Here is a 14,709-nt window from a genome sequence, read left to right as displayed (position 1 = left end):
TCTCTCTTTCAGTCAGGTTCCCTCCCAAGGGCTGGGCTCACAGGCATGTGCCACCATACCTGGCTAGAATTCTCTTAATCTACTAATACAACCGTAAAAAAGGTACATTGTATGATTTATTTATAATGAAGATTTTATTACAAAACAGTGTTTCAGTGGAGAACGAGGGAGTAGGTAGGATTATAGCATTCCAAACTTGTAATAATGATTTTCATTTCTCTCGTGGAATTTTCAGTAATAAGGTTTGTGATAGGACTGAGAATGTCACTGAGTGATGGATCACTTGTACGCACAGGGCCCTGAAGTTTGATTCCCAGCACTACAGTAAATAAATAAATTTTAAAAATTAGGTTTATAGCCATGCGTGTTGCCACATGACTGTAATTCCAGTGCTGTAGGAGGCTGAGGCAGGAGGATCACAAGACTTCCTTGGGCAACTTAGCAACTTACAGTGACCTTGTTTCAAAATTAAAAATTAAAGAAGGGCTGGGAACGTAGCTCAGTGTGAAGGCTTTGGGTTCAGTCCCCACCAACACACACACACACACATGCGCACGCACATGCACACACACGCACATTGTGATAGAAGAAGAGAAACTATAAGCACCATAATGGGTTGAATGGTTCAACCTGCACATCTGACCTTATTTGGGAAAAAGTGTTTCTGCTGGCATAATTTAGTCAAAGCTCTGGTGACGAGGTCCTCCTCATTAGGACTAGCCAGGGAGAACCAGTGACGGGCAGAGCCTGTGGCGTCTCCCCAGCATAAGAGCCAGGAGAGGGAACGTCAGATGACACAGGCCCCAGCCGGCAGAGAGCAGCAGGGCTGTGTCCCCAAAGGATGCTAAGGGTGCGAGCAGCCACCAGGGCTGGGAGGGGACACAGATCCCCCAGAGCCTCGTGGCGTTGAGCTGCAGCCTGGGCCTGGACTCTGCAATGGGGAGACTGAAGTTCTGATGCTTGAATCATCGAGTGAGTTAGGTTTATTTTGGGGACCTGAGGAAGCCCCAAAGTCTATTTTCTTATCACAGCTAAAAAGCAGAATTGAGGGATAAAAACAGCAGAAATGAACCTAAGGACCTCGAAATCTGCAGAAAGCAAGGCTAGGTCGGAACCCACAGGCTCCTTGGCTTCAGGGAAGGGGGTGGCGAGGCCGGAACGCAGAGCGTGCAGCGTGGAGGGCCGCTCCACTGTGGGCCTCGGGGTCAGGGGCCGCGGAGCGGAGCGCCAGGCTCATCACTACCTGCAGCTACCTCCGCCGGGGCGCCTTCTGAACAGCCAAGCACGTCTCCTGCTGCAGGTAGAAAGCAGGCTCGGGGAGCAGCAGGCGCAGGCCTTGCACTTGCGGCCTGTGCCCCCGACGGCGCCGAGCTGCCACCCTCTGTGGCTTTATTTTCCTCTGGCTCTGCCCGACCGGCTGTGCATATCCAACCCACAGGCTCTGGAGCACTTTACTGAGGCCAGGATTGGCCAGGCCCCGGCTGCCGCCATCAGCGCACGGGGACACATGGTCACCTTCGGGCAGCTAAACCAAGTCGGTGCTCATCTCTGTTCCCCGCAACCACGCGGAAGGGCTGCTTCCCCCAGCCTCGCGGTGTCTCTTATCATTTGATTTCATGGTGATCGCTATTCTTTCCTGGGTGGGCTGGAGTCTGGGTTTTAATTTGCAGAGCTGTTGACCTTCTCTGGTGCAGTCGTTGGCCATCCTACTTCCTCTTCTGCGAGGTGTCTGTTCTTTTCAGTTGCCCGTTTTTTGAGAGCTACTGTGGAAATCAGTGTGCAGATTTCTCAAAAACTGAAAACTAGAAATTCCGTTTGACCTCGCTGTTCCCCTGCTAAGTATCTTCCTGAGAGCTGAAGGTGTCCTGTTGCAGGGCCACATGCCCCCCCCCCCGTTTATGGCAGCACAGTTCCTAACAGCTGAATCTTGAAATTGGCGTTCGTAGCCATCAACAGAAGAATGGTGTGTGGTATTTACACACCACGGAGTACTACTCTGCCGTAAATAAAGATACATGGGTGCACCTTGAGACCGTGAGCTTAAGAGAGGTAAAGCATGGTTTCTCTTCTATGAGGAACCCAAAGTAAAAATAAAGAGCAGGCTAACAGGTAAGAGGAGGTGGGGAGGGATCCTTCTCACAGGGGCAGGGCACCCAGAGCTGGTGGGAGGGGCAGAGGAAGGAAGCCTGTCACGCTTGCCGACCCCACACAGGGAAGTGGGCACATGCGCTATTGGCATGAGCTGAGAGAAGTGTGTGTGGCTGCTGTCCCCAGGGAGGGCGTCTGTCTGAGGCCCACACAGCAGGGACAGCTCTTTCTTCTCTCCTCAGCTCTGTGGTCACTCATATCTGTCCTCTGCCTGCTCAGCCCTTGATTTGTGTCCACAGCTGCCTGGAGCTCACACCTTGCAGATGACATCTGGGACACATGGGGTCCAGAGTGACAAGCTGAGAGCTGCACTGGGATGGCCACGGGGACACAAGAGCCTGGGGCATGGTGATGATCGGGCCTTGGAGAATGGCTTCCGGCTCGGCCACTGGCCTGCATTCTCTACCTGCCCAGCTGTCCTCCAGACCCTCAGCTGAATAATGAAGGACAAAATCCTGGTCCTGAGCCGGTCACCACCATCCTTGGAAGCCTCGGGAGTCCCCCCTGTGCCCTGGAGATGGAGGAACTAGGGAATCTGTGGCTTCCAGTCAGCTCTGCATTCGAGTCCCAGGCCCATCAGCAGGACACCTTCCCATCCTTGTCCTCTGGGATCCGTGGTTGGCTGCAGGGTCCCAAGCTCTGGAGAATTGGGGCAACCCTGGGACCCCCGACCCACCCGACTCAGACACATGCAGGGCTCCAGGTGCTCGCAGAGACCTGGCTTCTCTCCGTGCAGTTCACAGGATTGGACGCTGTGCTCGGGGCTCTGCCTTCCTGCTCCCTTTGCTCTCCCTGGGTTCTTGGGGACATGAACGCCCCCACTGGGGCCCAAGCACCCCATGCGGGACTGGGGTGCTCACTGGGCACCCAGCCTTGGCCCAGGCTGCTGGGATGGAGGCCTTGCCTGAATGCCTGCCTGGACACGCTGGCCCCGGACCGGCAGGAGATGTCCTGAGAGCACTTGTGCCACACAGCACCGCCAAGGCCTCCACTGGCCCGGCCACCTGGGTGACCTCCCTGTCCCATGTGCCTGCCCTGCCCTCGAGGGCGGTCACCCCGCAGGGCCTGGTCTCTGTGACCCATCTTCACGCTGACCCTGCCCTTGCTCTGCCTGGAGCTGGGTCCTCTGGCTGGCAGCTTTCCATCTGGCTTGGTAGTGTCTCCAGGTTGCTCTCATCAAACCCTGACTCTCCCTCTCCTCCACCATCAGGCGTTTCCTTTCCAGAGTGCACAGAGCTCTGGTTCTGTGTGACTCTGCCAGCCATCTGCCGGCCCGTGGTGGACCCCTAGCTGGTTAGTGAGCTTGCCTAAGCCTCGGGTTCTGCACTGCAGAACGGGAACGCTAGCGACCCTCTTGCACACGCTATGCAGAAGCGGATCACTGGTTTGGGGCAGGCCCTCGGGTGTGACAGCAAGCTCTGCAGAACCCTGAGACCCCGTCACCATTGCCCCAGTTAGACCGAGCGCCCGAGGGCAAAGCGCGCTCTCTGGGGCTCCTGCCGCGCTCAGCTCAGCGCCGGGCCCGTAGCCTGCTCCACGACTGTCCGTTGAGTGCATGCATAAGGGACATGGGCAAATAAGCCACAAGCACGACTGCTCTTTTGCTGTAAAATGGAGCAAGCTTGCTGCACTTCGGGGCTCTCTGGACCTGCTGCCCTGGGGGGCTTCCCTAACGAGCATGAACTCTTGGAAAGCAGGCAGTAGAATAGGCCCACTATGTCGCCATCGGTCTGGAATTTGGAAAATTACAAGCAGAATTAAAGAACAGTATTGGAATTATTTATTCTTTCTATGCTTCTTTATTGCACTCATTTTGGGGAAATTATCTATTCTTATTTAACAAGAAGATTCCATTACATATTCATGTAGAAAGAATTTTACCAATCTGCAGAAACTTTCCTCAGATCTTGCCACATGTTGGATGTCAGGCGATGTCTCATCTGGAGAGAGAGAGACAGCGGGCCGCTGTGATTTACAGCGGGACGAGCTGTGCCGGGCGCCCGGTGAGGAGGGACAGCGAGGTCCACTTGTAAAATATAGAGAGGGCTGCTTACCACAGCTCTCCACTGCAGATATATGGACTCATTTGTCTGACTTAATAAGGGGACTGGGCAGGTTTCACTTATCTTAATTTTGCCCATAATGAATGCACCAGATGAGATTTGCTATGATATGTGGCTGCTCTCATTAACAGCGAGATAATTGCCCTCTTGGAGTGGACCGACTTTGCTTTGTGGCCCCAAACTTGATCCTGAAATCCTCTGGAACTCTTTGGAAGCCAGGGTGTGACACCTTGAAGCCGGGGGGGGGGGGACACTGGAATCTGTGTGGAGAACATGGGGGTCACGTGCAGGAGGTTGGGGGGAGGCCCAGTCAGCCTGGGCTCAATGCCCCACAGATGCAGCCTCCGATGCCTGGTGTCCCACATGGGGCGGCCACGTCCGAGGCCAGCGGGACAAGCTGTGCCGGGCACCTGGTGAGGAGGGACAGCGAGGTCCACTTGTAAAGTATAGAGAGGGAACCGGCCCAAACCTCCGCTGTCCTTGTAGAGCCTGAGAGGTGAGATAGTTGTATGCTTTAACTCTCTCTCTCTCTCTCTCTCTTTCTCTCTCTCTCTCTCTCTCCTTTTTTGCAGTCCTAGATACTCAACCCAAGTCTTTCTTGCTAAGCTGCATTCCTGATCCTTTTTCATTTTTTATTTTTTGAGACAGGATCTCACCAAGAGACCCAGGTTGGGCTTGAATTTGTCCCCTGCTGCTTCAACCTCCCTGAGTGTGGAAATTATAGGCAGTACCACCATGGCCGGTTCACACTTCCTAAAGGTTAGAGATGCTCAACAGAAGAGCACTATTCCATAAGGCCCGGGGGAACACAGCTGCAGTGTGGTTGCAGCTCCCGTATTGCCTGTGGCTGCTTTTGTTCTCTGAGGCAGAGCTGAGCCCACTGAAGCAGTCTGAAGGCCACAAGGCCTAAATGTTTCCATTGGTCTGGGACAGAAAATCCTACAAAGAGAAACACTACAAGCTGCAAGCCAGCACTCAAGTGTGGTGGGGCAGGGCACACCTGTAATCTCAGCACTTTGAAGGCTGAGGCAGGAGGGTTGCAACTACATAGGGAGACCCAGTCTTAAAAAAACAACCACCAGGGCCGGTGAGATAGCTCAGCAGACTAAGCGCTGCTTAGGCAAGCTCAGGGGCCAGGCTTTGCTCCCTGACACTGCATGCTTCACCAGCCCTGCCCCCAGGCATGCAGTGGAGTCCAGGTGTGGTGGTGCATGCCTGTAATCCCAGTACTCCTAAAACAGGAAGATTACTTCTAGTCAGAGCTGCGTAGTGAGACCTTGCACAAAAACAACAACCAACCAGCCAAACAAACAAACTTAAGCCAGAGTCTCTCCAAGGGTTAAATCCCATGTCTTCCAGTCAATAGTTCGGTAGCCTCAGTCCAGGGGACCCCATTTATACATTTACTCATCAGCTCAATGTCGACTGAGCTACAACCGTTCTCCAGAGAATGCCCAGCATTAGAGGTGGTGAGGTCTGTCTGCAGGGTCAGAGGCACCCAGTGGCACCTTGTCATGAGGGTCACAGTGCCCAGCACATAGTAGCAGCTCAATTGATGCTCTTTTAAAGTCCTTGGAGAAGGCAGTAGGAGTGGGACAGGAAGGAGGAAGGGCCCACGTGAGCAGGGCATGGGCTGCCGCTCAGCTGATGTTCAGGGTCCCAGTGCTGACCAGGGCACTGGAGCAGGATGGAAGCAGAGAGAAAGCCTCTGCGGCGCAGGTGCAGATGTGGGCGATCCTCTACCAGCAGCCGTCACCACCACGGAGTGCATATGCAGGGCTGGTTTAGGGAGTTTGGGACAAAAGTCCTAGCAGATGGTAGATCTCCCTGACTTGGCCGTGCAGCCAGCGAGGGGTAAACCTGGGCTGTTGAGTCCTGGACATCTGATGTCCTCCCAGAGGCAGCAAAGGAGGTCTAGGTTCTATAGGTGTATCATTAGGGGTGACAAGGGTCTCCACCTTAGGGCTCTCTGATTGACTGAGTGAGTGAGTGAGTGAGTGAGTGAGTGGTTGTGATACCCGGATTGAACTCGGGGCCTCTACCCTGAGCTTCATCCCAGTCTTTTTCTTGGTCGGTTTTCGGGGCTCAGGCTGAACTTGCAATTCCTCTCCCTCACCCTGTCAGAATGCTGGGCCAACAGCTGCGCACCACCAGGCCGGGCTGAGGCTTTTGATTTTATACCAGTCTTTTTTTTTTTTTTTTTTGTGACCAAACATGCATTCATTCTATTCACAGAATAGCTTGATTTCCTAAAACAATACAAATAGCATGTTCGTCAGCAGGAAGCTGGCCATAGGCAGGGGATCCCAGAGAGCCCCTTGAGCACCCACCCCACTGGCAGGGGATCGGGCAAAGAAGCCCTTTCTTCTGCTGCCATTAGCAAGGCTGAAAAAAGGACTTATTTTCTCTAAGGGAAGTAACCAGGATCAGAAATAGCAAGATACAGGCTCGCCAGATCTCGGTGGATGAATGAATAGAACTTGCATTTTTCCCGGCCTGGTGGGTGCAGCATGGCTAGCCTGGGCTGGCGGTGCCCCCTCCCTGCAGCGAGCTCCTGCTGGCAGCTCCACACCGAGAGCGGGTGCAGAGGGGCGTCTACACGGCGCCGTCAGCATCCTCTATAAACGTGAGTGGGTCCTCCCAGCAAACTATGCGCAGGGGAAAGAATCAAGGGACGTTCAAATGGGACTGGAGTTAAGCTGTGCCAAATTATAGTGGTGCTTATCAGTAACTAGATTTCAAAAGGTTACAGAAACTTTACATTCTCTACACAAAAACAGTATCTCCTGCCCAGACAACTTCGACATTGACACAGGAAGGAGACTGATGGTCCATTCTTTGCCCAGGAAGTCTCTGTACTTTATAGATTTGTCTTTACCTCTCATTTTTGTTATTGTCTTTCTGAAAAAGCAGTCATTTTTTTTCTTTTTCTTTTTATACTAGGGATGTGGAGATTTTAAGACGACAACAACAACAAATATATATATATTTATACATATACAGAGGAATGAAATCTGTGAGAATATTTTTTAATTTAATTTAATTTATTTATTTTTTCCATAATTTTATTTAGAAACAAATAGCAATGAGACAGTTTCAAACCAAATTGGTAGGACAGTTTCAATAATTAACACATTGCATACATTCTTCCTAGTGGTTAATTGCTGTACAAGATGCGGACTTGATATCCTATTTACAAACACTATTAGAACAAATCGCTCTATTCATTAAGAGAATGTAACTATGTATCTATCTTAACCACTTTGAATATACAGATACAAAATGGACATTCATCTGTATCCCCTTTTTTTGTTAAGTTCCGTTATTTGAATATTATAGGTGTGTAAACTCAGCAAAATATTCTAAAAGAGTCCAGTGATCCATAATAGCATTGGGTCTTCTGCTTGACTGGCAGGGTCAGAAATTGTTGACCTGAATCTCCCACAGCTCAACTTAACAGCATGGCTTTATTTCCTATATTTCGTCTTCATACTTTTCTACTGGATCGTTAAGACCAAGGTAAAGCAGGACCTATGCAACAAGAGTTGTAGCTTTTGGGTCTCATAAGGTCAGTGAAATCCCCTCAGGATTTATCCTGGGATCCTGTACCTCAGATTGTAGAACCTTTGTCAGCGGCAGCCATGTGGATGCGTCACGGCCAATGCTTGGCCAACGTGCTCTCTGTGAAAGCCTGAGAGAATGTTTTCTCTCCATGTGACTCTCCTTAGGCACACTCCACTTCATCGATCACTTTCCTCTTTGGCCCCATAATCTCCTTGATCAGAAAATTTGGGGCGCTGCCGAGTTACGTGAGGTTACAGTACAAGTTCTGTGAGAATATTTTTGGTTCTAAAGATGGAGCATACGCTTGTCTTCACCTGAATCCCTTGCCAGAGACCACAGGAGCAGCAGCCCTGCACAGAAAGGGCAGCTTTGGGTTCCCGCAGCCATCACTGAAGCCACGGGAAGGCGGCTCCCGTCAGGAGCAGGACCTTCTCCAGAGCAGCAGCAGGCCTCTTTGTGAGCTCCTCATGTCTTCTGAGTTTGCAGCTCTGACGGCCAGTCTTTCGGCTCCTGTGGCTGTGGCGCTGCTTGCAGTTGATGTGCCCGGCAGGGCACACACGCCGCAGCGCTTCCGCTCCTTCTCGCCCGAGCTGATGGCAGAGGCCAGCTCTCCCTGCGTGGGGCACTCAGCCAGGCCAGCCATATGCAGCGCACCCTCAGCCAGGAGTACACCCGCCGGGCTCATGAGGACGAGGCCTGGGCTCATGCGGAAGGCCCCCGGGTCAGGGAGTCGGACTGGCCGTTGAGGGCTCCGGGGCTTGCCACAGCCTCCGTGTCAGGCAGGCGGGAGTCACGTCCCAGGCGCGCACTGGCTCCCGCCTCGCTCATCGGCGGGAGGTGCTCCTGCGCCATGCGCTTCAGCATCTCTGTGGACTGTGCAAGCTGCGCAGAGTCAGCTGTCCCTCCCTGCCAGCTCTGTGGCCTGCTCAGCCTTGCTGAGCCTTGCTGACAGGCTGACCACAGCACCACTTTTGTGCTTTGAGGTAGGGCTGCTTTTGTCCACCGCCATGGCCACCACGAGGTTGTGACTGCTGGCCAACAGGGAGGCCACAGCTGCAGCGGCCTTGTCAGCAGACTCCCACCGGTCGTGCTGCTGCCACCACTGCCACCAAAGGAGCAGGGGGAGAGTGGACGGGAGCCACGCAGGCTCTTGTTGAGCGGTTCGCTGATGACGCCACTCTTGTTCAGACACTTAGGGGGTGGCACTTCATCCGCCACCAAGGCTGGCGTAGTGACTGCCACTGCTATACTCTTGTCTGCCATGCCTGCCTTTGGGCCATCGCTGCCGCTACTGCCACCAGCATCCTGCCGCCCCCACCGAGGCTCCACGTGGTGGGACTAAGGCCCAGAACCCACTGCTAAGAAAGCCTGCCAGCTGCCAGGGGCTCACAGAAGAGCACCCAGCCCTGCTGCCCACAACGGAGACGCCTGGTGGGCCGTGGTGCTCAGGGCAGGGACATGGTCAGGCGTCCACGTGGGAGTGTCTTTACTCAGCCGTCCGAGTGGTCCAGCTGCCAAGGGTGCGGTCACTGTGAGGCGGGGGCGCGGGGCACTGCGCTCCGCTCTGAGCACCCCACCAGGCTGCGCTCCACCCCAGCTGTGCCATGCTGGGTCTGGGCCTGAGCGGTGGCTAGCCCAAGGCCGGGATGTGGGGGGAGCCTGCAGCACCTGCCCCTCCTCCCCCTCCTTGGCCCAAATTAGGAAACAACAAAAAGCAACTAATCACTGCGGAGCAGAGTGCTGTGCTATACCAGTCCTTAAAAGCAAGAGGCAAAAGGGTTCTAGGCATACTCTGGACACTGGTGTGGCCACCCGATAGCACGGTGCTGCCCTGCAGAGCCCGAATTTGCATCTGGGTTCTGATGGCTACTTTCAGTGCACCAGTGAGCACAGCTCGGGAGTGGGTCTGATGGGAGAATGACGCTTTGGGTCGCAGGGGAGTCATGTCCCAGACGCTCGTAAGGACATGCGAAGGCATCCCAGGGGCTCTGGGTCCCATTGTCTTGGGGACGGGAGCTGGCTCAGCAAAGCCACAGCTCCTCAACGTTTGTTAGTGTGTGGTTTGCTGCTTTTCATTTATAATTTTGCTCTGGATTTGAAATTGTGCTGAGGCTCTGCATGTGGAGGGGTCATCATCCCGGTGTGAGTGGCATTCTGATCAGAGCGACTCTGTGGCCTTCCAGGTCACTCCCCTTGTGCTCTGTCATAGTCACAACTTCGGGCTTCGCTGAGTGGGGACGTTCTGACTTCTCCTCCTGGTGTGCAGAAGGACAAGGGCGGCCTGGAGCTGGAGGGAGGCAGGGGTTCTACCTTGTCCCACGTGGATGTCCTGTGCTCTGTTGGTGATGTCTGTCTGTGCACAGCAGTGTGATGGGGAGGGACTAGTGGAGCCCTCCACCGCTGAGTGGCGCGGGGCCCCTGAGTCCTCGGGTGGGATGCAGGCCCTCTTGCTACGTCTCCCTTGGGGGTGCACCAGCGGAATGTCTTCGCATCAGTGCCTGCCGCCTGTGCCACGGTCCCAAGAGCTGCCAGGCCAGCAGAGGAGGGAGCACACAGGTCCCTGCCACCAGGACGGGGCTTAGAGCTATGCCCATGGCTGCTGTCTGGAAACTAGAGTGAGCGCTGCAGTGTGGCCCTCCCTGCTGGGCCCGCTCCTGCGTGCGCCCGTGCGGCACACGCCACACTTCCCTTGCTTCTCCTGGGTTTTCTCCCTTCTCCCGTGAAATGCACTGGACGGGGTTCTTGTCTTTCCAGGGCCTTGCTGTCCCGGCTCCACCATTGCTCTCCACACCTATCAATGGCAGCAAAACGGATGGCATCAATGTTCCCAAGCCTGTTCTCCAGGTTCTGCAGTCAGAATGGCTGAAGGGCACAGCGGGTTGCAGGTGCCCATGCACAGCCTGTAGCGGGAAGCATCCTGACAAACTGGGGGTGACAGGAAGGCACAAGGAGCCTCAGGGCACGGGAGGAGCTGTGCCGCCAAGCCTCGCTGTGGCCCACACACTGCAGAGTACTGGCCTCTGCCCCCGTGGCCACCCAGCTCTGGGCTGTAGCTTCTGGCCGCACCCAGGGTCTAGAGGAAGTTTCGTGCCACAGCCTGGTCAAGGTGAGCACCATCGGCAGCCTATGAGCATGTGGTCTTGCTGGGTCGGAGAGCAAAATGGTGCAAAGGTGAGCGGCGAGGTTGGCAGCAGCAGACTGAGGCCAAGAGAGAAACCTCAGTGTCCGCACAAAGTCCATGAGTGGGCTCTCGGGCCTGCGGGCCGGGTGCTGTCTGGATCGAGCGCTGTCTGGACCGAGCGTGGGCTGTTTTCAGGACCACGGTCAGCGCATCCAACCTGTGTGGTGGGAGGAGGCCCCTCAGCCTCCAGCCCCAGCGCTGTCCTGAGGCAGCTCCCTTACCGCAGCTGGTGAGGGGCCCCTGCCTTGCCCGGCTGGCTGACCCCGGTTGGGGTCCTGTCGTGTGCACAGCCCCACTCACCTGGGGATGGGAGACACAGGGGCGCACAGGAGGGGGCGTGCCTCAGTTCTGCCCATGCACGGCTGCACCTTCTCTCTGCTTCTCCCCGTCAGCTGGCAGTGTGGCCTCTCTGCATGGCCAGTGCTTCTTGTGGCACAGAGTATGTGACAGGGAGGGTTCGGGGCCTTGTGCACACAGGCAAGCGCTCCACCTGAACCCTGTCCCCAGCCCCTTCTACTTTATCATGAGACAGGGCTTCACTAAGTTGCCCAATCAGGTCTTGAACTTGTGATCCTCCTGTCTCAGCCTCCTGACTGGCTAGGTTTATTTTATAGTGAATCACCCAAAGAATCATACACAAAGAGTACAAAAAATCTGTCCACACACTGAAGACCAAAAGCTTCAGCTGAGGGCCTGGATCCTAATGTCCTGTGCGAGTCCAGCTGAAGACCTAGAGCCCATAACAGTGCCCCCCACAAGTCCAGCGGGAGGTCTAGAGCTTGTGACCCTGTCTCATGCAGGCCCGCCTCACAGACCTGCACGGGGAAGGCCCAAAGGTCAGTGGTGGAAGCTAGACGGTCTCTGTGCGGGTCAGGTGAAGGATCTGCGGCAGCAGAATGAGGGATCTAAACTGGAGCCAGGAAACAATGTTCAAGGCGAGGACCAGAGCTCCCCTGAAAAGTACCGCAGCCATCTTCAGCAACGGTGAGGTCTGGAGCTCCTCCATCAGTGAGAAAAGCTGAGCTCCCGTGAGAAAGCCAGCTTGGCAAGCTTCTCCCGGAGACTGAGCAGTGCACCATCTTCCCCTCCAGAGCCAGGAAGTGCTCTCGAGGTGAGGACCAGAGCTTCCCCAGAACAGACCACAGCCATGCGCAGTGACACTGAGGTCCTGAGCTCCTCCAGTGACAAGAACAGCCAAGTTCACCATGCTGGAAAGGAGCAGAGAGGGTCCTCCAGCAGAATAGTCCAAGAGAGCCGGAGGCTTCCAACAGCTCCAACAGCTTCTCCAAACGGCTTTCCTAACAGCCTCTCCCAGCTCTTCTGTTCTGCTCTTATGCTGCCGGCAGCAACCCTCAGGTGGGCCTCCCACACCCAGCACCACACTAGTTCAGTTCAGCTGGGTGGAACAAGTTGGCCACCAGTTAACAATCCACCACAGTGACCACCTTACCTGCCAAGTGGGATAACAACTCTGTTTACCCTCAAGGGGCTGCTATGTGGGCCAAAAGGGATGCTGTCAGGAAACTTGGCCACGATTTTGGGGTGCTACACTTTCAGTCCCTTGATTGCAAACTACTCTCAGGAGGGCCTCCTCTTTGCCTTTCCCCAGACTGGACTCTCCCGTCATGGCCACAAGGCCCCGACACATGGCTCTGCCTATGTGCCACCAGTCCCTTGGCTGGATAGGAGCGCTTGCCTGAGGCCCCATCTAACTGTGGGTATCCCCTAAGGTCCTGCACAGGCTGAGACCTGGGGGAGAATTCGGAACCCGTGGCGCAAGCCTGTGATAGACCTGCGTCCATCTCTCCTGACTGTGGGGTCAGCAGGTGGCAGTAGGCCAGCCCCAACTCCCCCTATTCCTGTGATTATTAACTACAACTCCTAAAATCTATCGAGTTATCATTATTGTTATTATTATGAAACTCAATCCCATTTCCATGTCATAAAGATAAACCAAATCTCATTTCAATTAGTTACAGCAGGAGGGAATGAACTTTAAACAGACATTTAATTTCTGAAAAAAAATTAGGAAGTTCTTCATGGAAATGTTATGGCATTTTGAAACAGATTAATAGTTCAGTGTGAACACATCCACCCTGCAGCTCGGCGGTGGGCGGACGCTGTGGAAGGCCAGCCCCTGCGAGCAAAACCAGGAGGTGCCGCGGGTCAGGCCTCACCGAACCCGACCGCTTCTCCAGCTCTGTAGGGCTGCGATTTCGTCACTGAATTATAGCGGGTGTGTTTTCTTTATTAGGAGAAAGAGTTGACTTCTGGAATGATGACAACATTCCACAGTCTTCCCTGCACTGGTTGCAAGGGGGAGACTTTCAGCTTCTCCCCCAAATGTTAAAATCCAGCCTGTTGGCCTGCAGTGGAGGGTGCCAAGGCCCCTGGAGCTGCCCGGTCTTTCCTTTTTTATTAACATTCATATCCAAGAGCGCGCCCACTTTGCAGCAGCTGAACATGACAGGGGAAAAGGTTCCGGTGATGGATTCTCGCGTGTGTCTGTAAATTTCATGCCTGCGAGGCAGGATGAATGGCAGGGAGACCGCGTCTCTTTGTTCCTGCACAAACAGCCATGGATCGGGAGAGGCAGGAGCCCGGCTGGCCAGCCAGGCCTGGGGCGCGACTCGGGCGCAGCCAATCTCGGCCTCGCGCTGAGCCTCATTATGGCCTTTGTTCCGCTGGGGACCTGGACAGAAACCACGAAATGAAAGTCAGCAGGAGCCCGTGCTCCTCCCCGCAGTAGGAGGCAGTGTTTCCTCCCTTCCTGGGGCTGCAGATGCGTTGCCATGGAGCTGCACCCCGGGCCTGTGGGCGAGGCCTAGACCAGCAGGCTGTGGGCTGCGGCCTGGTGGGCTTTCAGAGTGCTTCCTTGCCCCAGGGCCCTGGGCTCCAGCTGTAGGTAAAATGGGATTAAACATCTCTGTCCCTTCAGAAGAGATCCTTCCCACACCGCCTGGTGACAGAGAGGGCAAGTGCTGTCGGAGGGGCCCAGTGCAGTTGGGACAAAGCTGATAAGGCTGTGGTTTTTCATCTAACAGTTTTAAAGGTGCTCAAAAAATGTCACATAGCCTAGGGCAGCCCACAGGCTTCACGGTCAGGAATAGTGGTCTCTACCCACACTAACTTCCAGAAGAAAAAGAACAGTAAGTACATGGTGGCATGCTTTTCTAGAAGGCCAAATTAATTTTTCTACTTTGAGTGTGAAAGTATCCTCGGTGGTTTTGAAGTCATGCTGATGGCTGGCTCTTTGTGTTTTTGTTCTTTAAAAACTCTTTTGCTGAAATGTAAAAAGCTGCAACACATTTGACACAGCTTGATGAGTCGGGGTCTGTGTGTCCTTGTGAAGCCTTTGGTCAAGGCCATGAGCAAAGCCATCCAGCGCCCGCCTCGGGGATCAGCGCCCTGGGACGCATGCAAGGGGGCACTTAGCCTGGGCCTCCCACTTGCAGCCCCAGCCACGCAGCGCGGGCTGCAGAGCTGCAGGCCGAGGGGGCACTTAGCCCGGGCCTCCCACTTGCAGCCCCAGCCACGCAGCGCGGGCTGCAGAGCTGCAGGCCAAGGGGGCACTTAGCCCGTGCCTCCCACTTGGCAGCCCCAGCCATGCAGCGCGGGCTGCAGAGCTGCAGGCTGAGGGGGCACTTAGCCCGGGCCTCCCACTTGCCAGCCCCAGCCACGCAGCGCGGGCTGCAGAGCTGCAGGCCGAGGGGGCACTTAGCCCGGGCCACCCACTTGCCAGCCCCAGCCACG

General features: G+C 54.9%; 1 pseudogene; it reads right to left on the bottom strand.

Annotated features, from left to right (window-relative positions):
- Nucleotides 1-8,161: 8,161 nt before the first annotated feature.
- The window catches only part of LOC101592051, a 15,828-nt pseudogene continuing 9,280 nt past the window's right edge, over nucleotides 8,162-14,709 (bottom strand).

Source organism: Octodon degus, unplaced genomic scaffold, assembly GCF_000260255.1.
Source record: "Octodon degus isolate 3935 unplaced genomic scaffold, OctDeg1.0 scaffold00057, whole genome shotgun sequence".
Classification (NCBI taxonomy): Eukaryota; Metazoa; Chordata; class Mammalia; order Rodentia; family Octodontidae; genus Octodon; species Octodon degus.
The sequence above is the reverse complement of the archived record's forward strand: the minus strand, read 5'-3'. Positions and strand labels throughout refer to the sequence as shown.